The sequence below is a fragment of the Podarcis raffonei genome, chromosome 6, assembly GCF_027172205.1.
Source record: "Podarcis raffonei isolate rPodRaf1 chromosome 6, rPodRaf1.pri, whole genome shotgun sequence".
In the NCBI taxonomy this organism is placed as follows: domain Eukaryota; kingdom Metazoa; phylum Chordata; class Lepidosauria; order Squamata; family Lacertidae; genus Podarcis; species Podarcis raffonei.
Genome location: NC_070607.1, coordinates 68,228,401 through 68,236,840, shown reverse-complemented (window position 1 = coordinate 68,236,840; position 8,440 = coordinate 68,228,401).

The following is an 8,440-nucleotide window of genomic DNA, read 5'->3' as shown; positions in this document are numbered from 1 at the left end:
GCCTCTTAAGTGAGATGGGCGCACAACCCTAGAGTAGGACACGACTGGCCCTCACGGGCAGGGGTACCTTTACCTTTACCTTTACCATCAATACCACAGACATGCCCTGCCTGGTAACTGATTCTTAAGCAGAGATATCCATTTCACAGTTTTATTGAGCTGGGAATGGAAGGAGAATCCAAAGGGAAACCTGTCCTGAAAACAAACAAACCTGTAACTCCACAATAGCTGAATAAATTCTTCCCCATATTAGTCACTTCTGGAGTAGCTGGCACCTTTCCGCGAAAGGGCATTTGCACCCAGAGGTGCTCGGGATCTTCTGCCGGTGGATCCCTCATTGCTTGGGTACCACCTGCTGGCGGAGGTAGAGGTCCCGGATCTCGGACAGGCTGCTGCAGACGCCACTCAGGGCTTCAGCAATGCTGTGCAAGATGGAGGCAGTCTCCCTGTGGCTCTTAGTATATTCCTGCCGGAAGGCACGCACCTCCTGTGCCAGCTGCTCATTTGACTGGACAATCCGCCTCTCTGCTAGGCTCAGGCGGCTGCTTTCCGACAGCCCTTCCTGAATCTGCACAGTCTCAGGAGCAACCATATCTCCTATGTTGCAGTCGCTTAGGTGCCCAGGTGGTGGTGACTCGTGGTCAAATGTGATGCTTCCATAATCCGAACCCAGGGCCTCTGAGAGCTCAGTCTGTGAGGAATTTGAGGGGCTTCTCCTCCAGCCCTCACAAGGATCACTGGGGGCATGGGCAGAGCTCCTGAGCAGCTGCGTCTCAGCCCCCTGGCTCCCACGCTGGTGGATGGCCTTAGTGGGAAGGGAGTGGGATGGCTCTGACTTCACATCTACTGGTTCTTCCTTCACTGGCTCCTCCTTCACACCTGCCCAGAGCAGAGAGGACAGATCAGGTTAACTCAAAGTAGCAGCCAGCTAGAACCACAAGCCCTTTCAGGCTCTTCCTGATATCCAAACATGCAGTTAAAAAGAAAGAGAGAGAGAAAGCCAACTTCAAGTTGTCCCAAGAGCCTATATCAAAGGATCTATCACCATACAGAAATGTTTTGGTACAGGGAGACAAGAAAGTGGAAAAGAAAAATATGCACTGCAAGATGGAGTATAAGAAGATGCCTTATACCACGTTAGACCACTGGTCCATGTAATAGGTTTTTTTATTAGGCAGTCAAAGGCGGCTTGAAAGAGGGATTTCTAATTGTATGCATGCCCTTGGGCCATTTTTACCTCTGAAAAAAAACACACGAGCTTTCCACTATGTCAACAACCTGTAAAAATAGTTTGACAAAAATATGTGTACATAGCCATAGGAAGAAATGCTTTCCCCCTCAGTCTAAAAGGCTCTTGTCTTGCTGTATCTAACTTCCTTCATCCTTTGTTGCTGTGAAGAAATACCTCTCCGCATTATCAGGATGCCACTCTCCACTACATTGTATCATCAATGCAACTTCTTCCTGTCTTGTCATGCGATATGCATGGCAATGTCAGCACTTCAAAGACCAATCCATGCTGTTAAAAATAGTGATTTTGATAAAAATGAACCTAGCCTGAAGGCCAAGAGGACAAAATAACAGGAAGTACATCAGAAAGCTGAGAGAGCAGGCTATGAAAGCAAATGCTGGCCATATTTGCACCATACATTTAAAGTGCTACGGTGCCACTTTAGTCACACCAAAGAATTCTGAGAAGCGTAGTTTGTTAAGGGTGCTGCAATTGGCAGGGTGGCTAAACAATCAAGTCCTCTTCCCAGAGTATTATTGGAATTATAATTTTGTGAGGGGAATAGGCATCTCTTAACAAATCTCAACATCCCTTAACAAATGACGTTTCCCAGGATTCTCTGGGGGAAGCCATGACTGCTTATAGTGGGATGATACCGCTTTAAATCAGGGTGCGGATGTGGCCTCTGTTTGGAAAAATAATTGCCTTCACCCAACATCACAATAATATAAAGTGCAATGAGACTTCCAGAGTTCACACTCCAGCAGTAAGAGAACTTTTTATATTTTTATACCGGTATATATAAACTAGTGGCAAATGTGATAACAACTTGCTAGTTAATTACAGTTCTGTTTCCCCACATGCCTCCAGTTTGGTAGGCTTTGTGTAAGCAGAGGTATTTAAATGTGTTATTCCCAGTGCAGCTTAGCCCTTTGATAGGGCTTTGATTTCACATGCCTCCCCACAGTGTCTGCAAGCAGCAATAACAAATTTATGTTGGGTGTGCAATAATGGAACTACTAAAGAGATTTTGGATTGATTTTTATTGGACAAATGGATACATGGGAAAATATATTTGCTTCTCTAATTTCAGCAACTGTAAACCTATTATCAAAATACTTCTCACCGCTAAGTGGATGCTCGTGTTTCTTAGCTATACCAAAATCTTGTTTTGCTGGTCCAACAAATACACCCCAGCTGACTTTTTACATCAGTGGTCAGGTGCCTGTATGCCCAATTCCTACCAGCCTCAGCCAGCAACACCATTGGTGAGGGATGGTGGGAACTGTAATTCAATGTGTGGAGGCCTGCAAGCTCCCCATCCCTGTTTTAAACCTGTCCAGGGGCAATTCCACACCATACAGAGGTACCTCGGGTTACATACGCTTCAGGTTACAGACTCCGCTAACCCAGAAATAGTACCTCGGGTTAAGAACTTTGCTACAGGATGAGAACAGAAATCGTGCTCCAGCGGCACGTCAGCAGCAGGAAGCCCCATTAGCTAAAGTGATGCTTCAGGTTAAGAACAGTTTCAGGTTAAGAACGGACCTCCAGAATGAATTAAGTACTTAACCCGAGGTACCACTGTACATTTAAAGCACATGGCTCCTGCCCCCCAAGACTCCTGGGAATTGTAGTTTTTCCCCTCCCAGAGTTAAAATTCACAGTGCCCTTAAACTACAGCTCCTAGCATTCTTTGAGGGAACTCATGTGCTTTAAATGTGCATTGGATACATGTGCCTTATGGGCATGCCGTGAGTATGCCAGCCCAAATGGAGTTAAGTGCTGCTAGAGCGATGACTCAACTTCCATGAGGCTGCTACATGGGTGGCGCCAGAGAGGGGCGGGGGGGGGCAATCACTCTCCAAACAAGCCCCACTCCCATTGCTGGACTACTGTCATCAATATATGCTGTTGATTTTCTTTCAGTGATGTGGGTTACAACTTGCCCATCTAGAAATATACCTTGCCCCTTCTGTGCCTCCTACCCAGAAACATTTTTTTCTGGTGCCACCACTGGGTGGATGAAAAGGGTCACTGGTCAGTTCAGAGGTGGGGAAGCTTTGTGGGCCAACCTTCCAGGAGCCACATGTCAGTGATGGGTGGGCCAATGGCTGTGATTTCTAGTTTGAGAGGAAAGCTACATTCTAGAGATGAAATCCAGAGGTTTCTACACACACACACAGAATCCTCAGAACTCTGTTGAGCGTACTGGGAATGTGAGGTTTGTGGGTGGGAAACTATCGTTCCCAGGATTCTTTTGGGGGGAAGCCATGTACTTTAAAAGCACACCGCATGCACTTTTAAGTGCACAGGGCATATCACACACTCATACATCTATTCAGGCAAGCAAAAGGTATTCGTCACTCCCAAAGGACACACATTCCAGAAAGCCATATGAGAAGGCGTGACAGGGTCTGCGAGGGGCGTGGCCTACGGAGGGGGCGGTGCTAAACCAGAGCATCCCGAGGGCCAAATTGCATCCAGCGGGCCAAATGGAGAGGCGGGGTCGCTCCCCGGCCAGGGCCTGGCGCTGCAGGAGGCGGTGCCGGGCGATCTTGTCCTTGGCGCGGCGCCGCAGTCCCCGCCAGCGGTTCTTGACCTCGCCGATGTCACGCTGGTTGCGCCCAGCCGCGTTGATCTTGTGGGTGATGCGCCACCAGATCTTCTGCTTCTCGTAGGCGTTGACGGTGGCGGCGCCGAAGAGCAGCTGCTCGTAGCGGAGCACCTCGCTCATCAGCACGTCGATCTCCTGCAGCGTGAAGTTGGGCTTGCGCTTCAGCAGCCCGCGGCGCCCGGCCATCGCGCGGCCTCCGCCCGGCGGCGCGCACGCCCCAAACACATCGCTCTCCGCCGCCGGCGGGAGAAACGCGCGGGCGGCGGTGGCGCGGAGAGAGAGCGAGAGCGCAAGGGCCTTTTGTCTGCTGCTGGCTGCGCCGGGCCAGCCCGTCTCTCGCCCCCTGGCGGAGGCACTTGGCGCAGAGAAAGGAGATGGGCGGCGTGGGAATCGGTGTGCGCGTGTTTGTGTTTGCTCCTTTAAAGGAGCTGGACCCCGGCTCTGTCCCCCTGCAGGCTAAATCTGATCCATGTGGAATCCCCGCTCTCCCACCCGGCAGAAGTTCTCCCACGTGGCGGGCAGAAGTTCAGCAGGTGATGCTTTTCACGGAGAGGCAGTGATGTGAAAGGTGCTACCTGCTGTAATTCCTCCTGCACATCACACGTGTAGCAAAAGGCCCGGAATCCCATCTTAAAGACTAATTAATATATTGTGACATAAACTTTTGTTGACTAGGGAACCCCGCTTGTCTGGTGCGGGGAGATGAACTTACTTCCGCCTTAGGTTACCTGGTGTTCTGCAGCCGCCACTGTTTTGGGCTTCAACTTCCTTCAGCTCTAGCCAGGAGCAGGTTGATTAAGGATTTCCTTCGTCGTACATTACGTGCATTAGGGCTATCACTTGGTTCAATAAATTCCCATCATTTGCACAGTTAAACATGTGCTTAATAGGACTTAAAATTCCTGGATTGTGCCTTAATTGAATCCCAGAATATTAAAACCAAAATACCTCTGCAAAACAAAAAAACAAAACCACAGCCCTTCAACCAATAGCAATGTGCTTTTCCTTGAGCATGTGAGGCAAGAATACCACCACTTGAGGGCAGGGCTGCATTAGCCAAGCGGAAAGCGAAGTCCCAGACTATTTCTCCATCCTTTCAGTGCATGCTGATTGGTGAAATCAAAGTGTCGGGGTTGATGATAGTTATTCAAGATTAACTAACACTGGAGTAAGACAGTGTCCAGCCTTGATTAAAATCCATTGCTCTGCCCCTGCCACTTGTGTTTTTCCTCTAAGTGTTGTGTTCCACAACTTGTGATAATGGTTACTACTACTGGTGCTCTAACGAAAGTGGGATCTAAGGACCCTGATCTTTCTACTGATCCTTTCACCAGGAGGGGAATGTGGAAATGAAGCTGAACAAGAATTCCCATATATTTCTTTTATTTCTGCCCTCTTCCCAATAAAAAGCAGGCCCCTTTACAGATGATTCCATTTTCACTGCCCCCTGCAAAAACAACAACAACAAAAAACAACAACCCCCTACTTAAAAGGTGCCCAGCAGAAAAACAAATGCATCTATTTGTCTGGAATTTGGTAGACAATATTCACTCAGAAAGAGCTGGCAACCCTGCACATTTTAATCAGTTCTGGAAAAAAGAAAAAAAGTGATAACTGATTAAACAGTGTGCTAGCCCCATTGAACTTCACCTTCCTCTCCATGGGCGTAGTCAAGGGGGTTGTATTGATAAAAATCAATACAAATCTGAGGTTTCCCCTCCTAACAAAAATTCTGGCTACGCCCATGTTCCTTTCCTCTGCCTGCAGCCCTCGGTGTGCCCTCAAAATTTGGTCTGGAGGATTGGGATAGCTCAGTCAGTAGAGCTCTTCATCTGGGGGTCTCTTCATCTGAGGGTCATGGGTTCAAGCCCCATGTTCGGCAAAGTATTCTTCATTTCAGGGGGTTGGACTAGATGACCCTTGTGGCCTCTTCCAACTCTATGAGTCTATGGAACAGATTTTGGATGTACATGGGGTGGCTGCACTTGGGAGGACAGAAAGCTTCCTGGAATGCAGGTTTCTGCCCTTTAAAAAAAAAAATCAGTAATTGGGCATCAGAGATGAAAAGACCATGGCTATGTCATGTTGAGCTCCTGAGACATTGGGAGATCCATGATCCAATAATCCTCATTCTTTTTAAAATTTAAAAATTGTGCATGTGGGACAGTGGTGTTGGAAAGGATAACTCCTTTCCTCCTACTGTTTTGTTGTTTCTGCTGCAACAAACCAGCATGGCGAATCCTTTGGAAATCCCTCTAGTAATCCTGGGACAGCATAATTCAGTGCCATAAATAACAAAGGGTGCTAAAGTCCCCTTGTATACTTTCCAGCATTAGATGGAGAAATCCATAGTGTTTACCGAGGAAAGACAAGGCCATCCATTTTTCATTATTTTCAGTGGAAAGCAGAAGTTCCACAGCTCTGAGTGGCCAAGGGGAAGTGATGGTGTTATGACCCCAAATTGCTTCATTTTATGCACTGCAGTGCAGAGAGAGACCACCAAGGGTAGGGAATTGTCCTCATCTCAAGGTATCGTAAGGTATTATTATTATTATTATTATTATTATTATTATTATTATTACATGTTTATTATTACATTATTATTACATTTTTAATATTAGAGGGAAGGGAAGAGCACAGAAATTCCTCTTTAAGTGACTACAGTTGCTCCGTTCAGGGACTGCGCCACTCAAGCAATTAGCATTTATGGTTTCCCATAGCCCCGAGACATTGTTATCTGGCTCTGAGTCACTGCTGGAATGGCTCCCTCATAGATGCTCATGTAAAACTGTTTTAAGTGTAAACATCTTCATTTATTAAGTTCCCAAGTTCTGTGCAGATTGCAGACACAAATGCAATGGCACAAGTTACTGTATTTGGCTTGCACAGACCGAAAAGTCCGCCCCACAAATAATCAGTTAGCCAGCCCTCTTTTCTTCCACTACCTTTCTCAACATTAGCCACAATTTTTCATGGTTGTTTTGTGTGCAAAACACTGTAAACTCACTGATATCATAGAAATATAAGCAATTCCATTTACGAAACTGTATGAAAAAATGAAGTCTGGGTCTGCAAATAGGAACACCCCATATGAGTGTTTAAGCCTTGCAAATTCCTCATGCCACTGAGTGCTCAGTCTTCCAATTTTATGTTTATTGAAATACCTCAGAATATGGCTGTTGGTGTGCACTGAATCTGTTTCTAATATTGTGGCATTTTCTCCAACTTCACCTCATTGGCTGGGACACTACCAGACAACATTTTGGTCTTGGATATCACTGTAGCAGTGTGGGAGAAACAGGGGAGAATTTGTGTGACACCATGAAATTCAGACCCATACTGAGGATTTGCGCGGGGGGGTGGGAATTGCTTTCTAGGTGGGTGGGAAATGAAGTCTTTGTGACTTCATCAGCCGGTCGTTTTAGGCAGGTCATGCAACCCAATAGCATGAAAGTAAATCTCCTCCTTTGCTTTCACATCACTTGCCCTTCTTTTCTATTTTCATCTGCCACCTGTGGGACTGTTTGCAATGTGGCACCGACTTACAGAAGTCAAGGGGCATCTGTGATAGGATAGCAGAGCTTGCCGGGTGCTCTTATGACTGAGGACAGCTGTGTGCTGATGGCAAAGAACCTGGTGGCAATGACAGGAGAGCCACAGGTGGAAGAAGCACCAGATGAGGGAGGACCGCAGTGCTGCTGGGAGTGTAGCTTGGTAACGAAGGAAGAGGTCCTTGTGAACTAAGCCTTGTTTTCTCTCCTCTTCTTGGCCGCTCTGGGCAGTTGGAAGGCTTCCCACTATTAGGAAGAGCAAAGGAATGAAGTTTTGCTTGGGTTAGTCTATGCAAAATGCCCAAATATAGACATTTCTCTGGACTCTTGAGGAGCAGTTCAGCTGCCTTTGGAGTCAGCCAGACCCTCGTCAGCAGTGATTGACTTCTGCACAGAGCTGGCAGGCAACCCTCTGAATTGGCAGCAACAGGAGGGTGAAGCTCCTCTCTGGCCCAGTGCCCAGCGCACTCAGGCTGCACGGTGGGCTTCTTGTGTTTGTACACAAAGAGAAACGTCCCATCCCAGCTGTGGATTTCTGCAAGTTCCTGACATGCTCTGGTTAGTTTTTAAAAAGAACAGAGAAAAGGAACCAATTCCCCACTTATTTTATCAACTATTTTGAGCCTGACCTGAAATGAAAATTCTGGACTCTGTGATCAGACCAACTACAACTGCAAGAAAACCATTGCTTCTTAACCTCAGTTGCCCACGTGTCAAGTGGGTATCAGTAATAAATGAGCTCATGGGGCATTTGAAACATGATTCTGATGCCAGATGCCAGTTGACACACCTACAGAGCTGTCCAAATCTGCATGTACTTGCATAAGTCTAAAGGTATTCACTACCCACAGCCTCAGAATTTTCCACTACTCGCCATCAGCAGTATTTTGTGAGCTTTATTAATGAAAGTGTGGGTGATTTTGTACATATTTCAAATAAGATTTACATTCATGAGTTGGAACTGAAAACTGCAGCAGCTTCTGCAACTGAGATCACCTGCTCAAGCGATTTGTCTCTTGTTATTTCTCTCTCCTTCTCCAA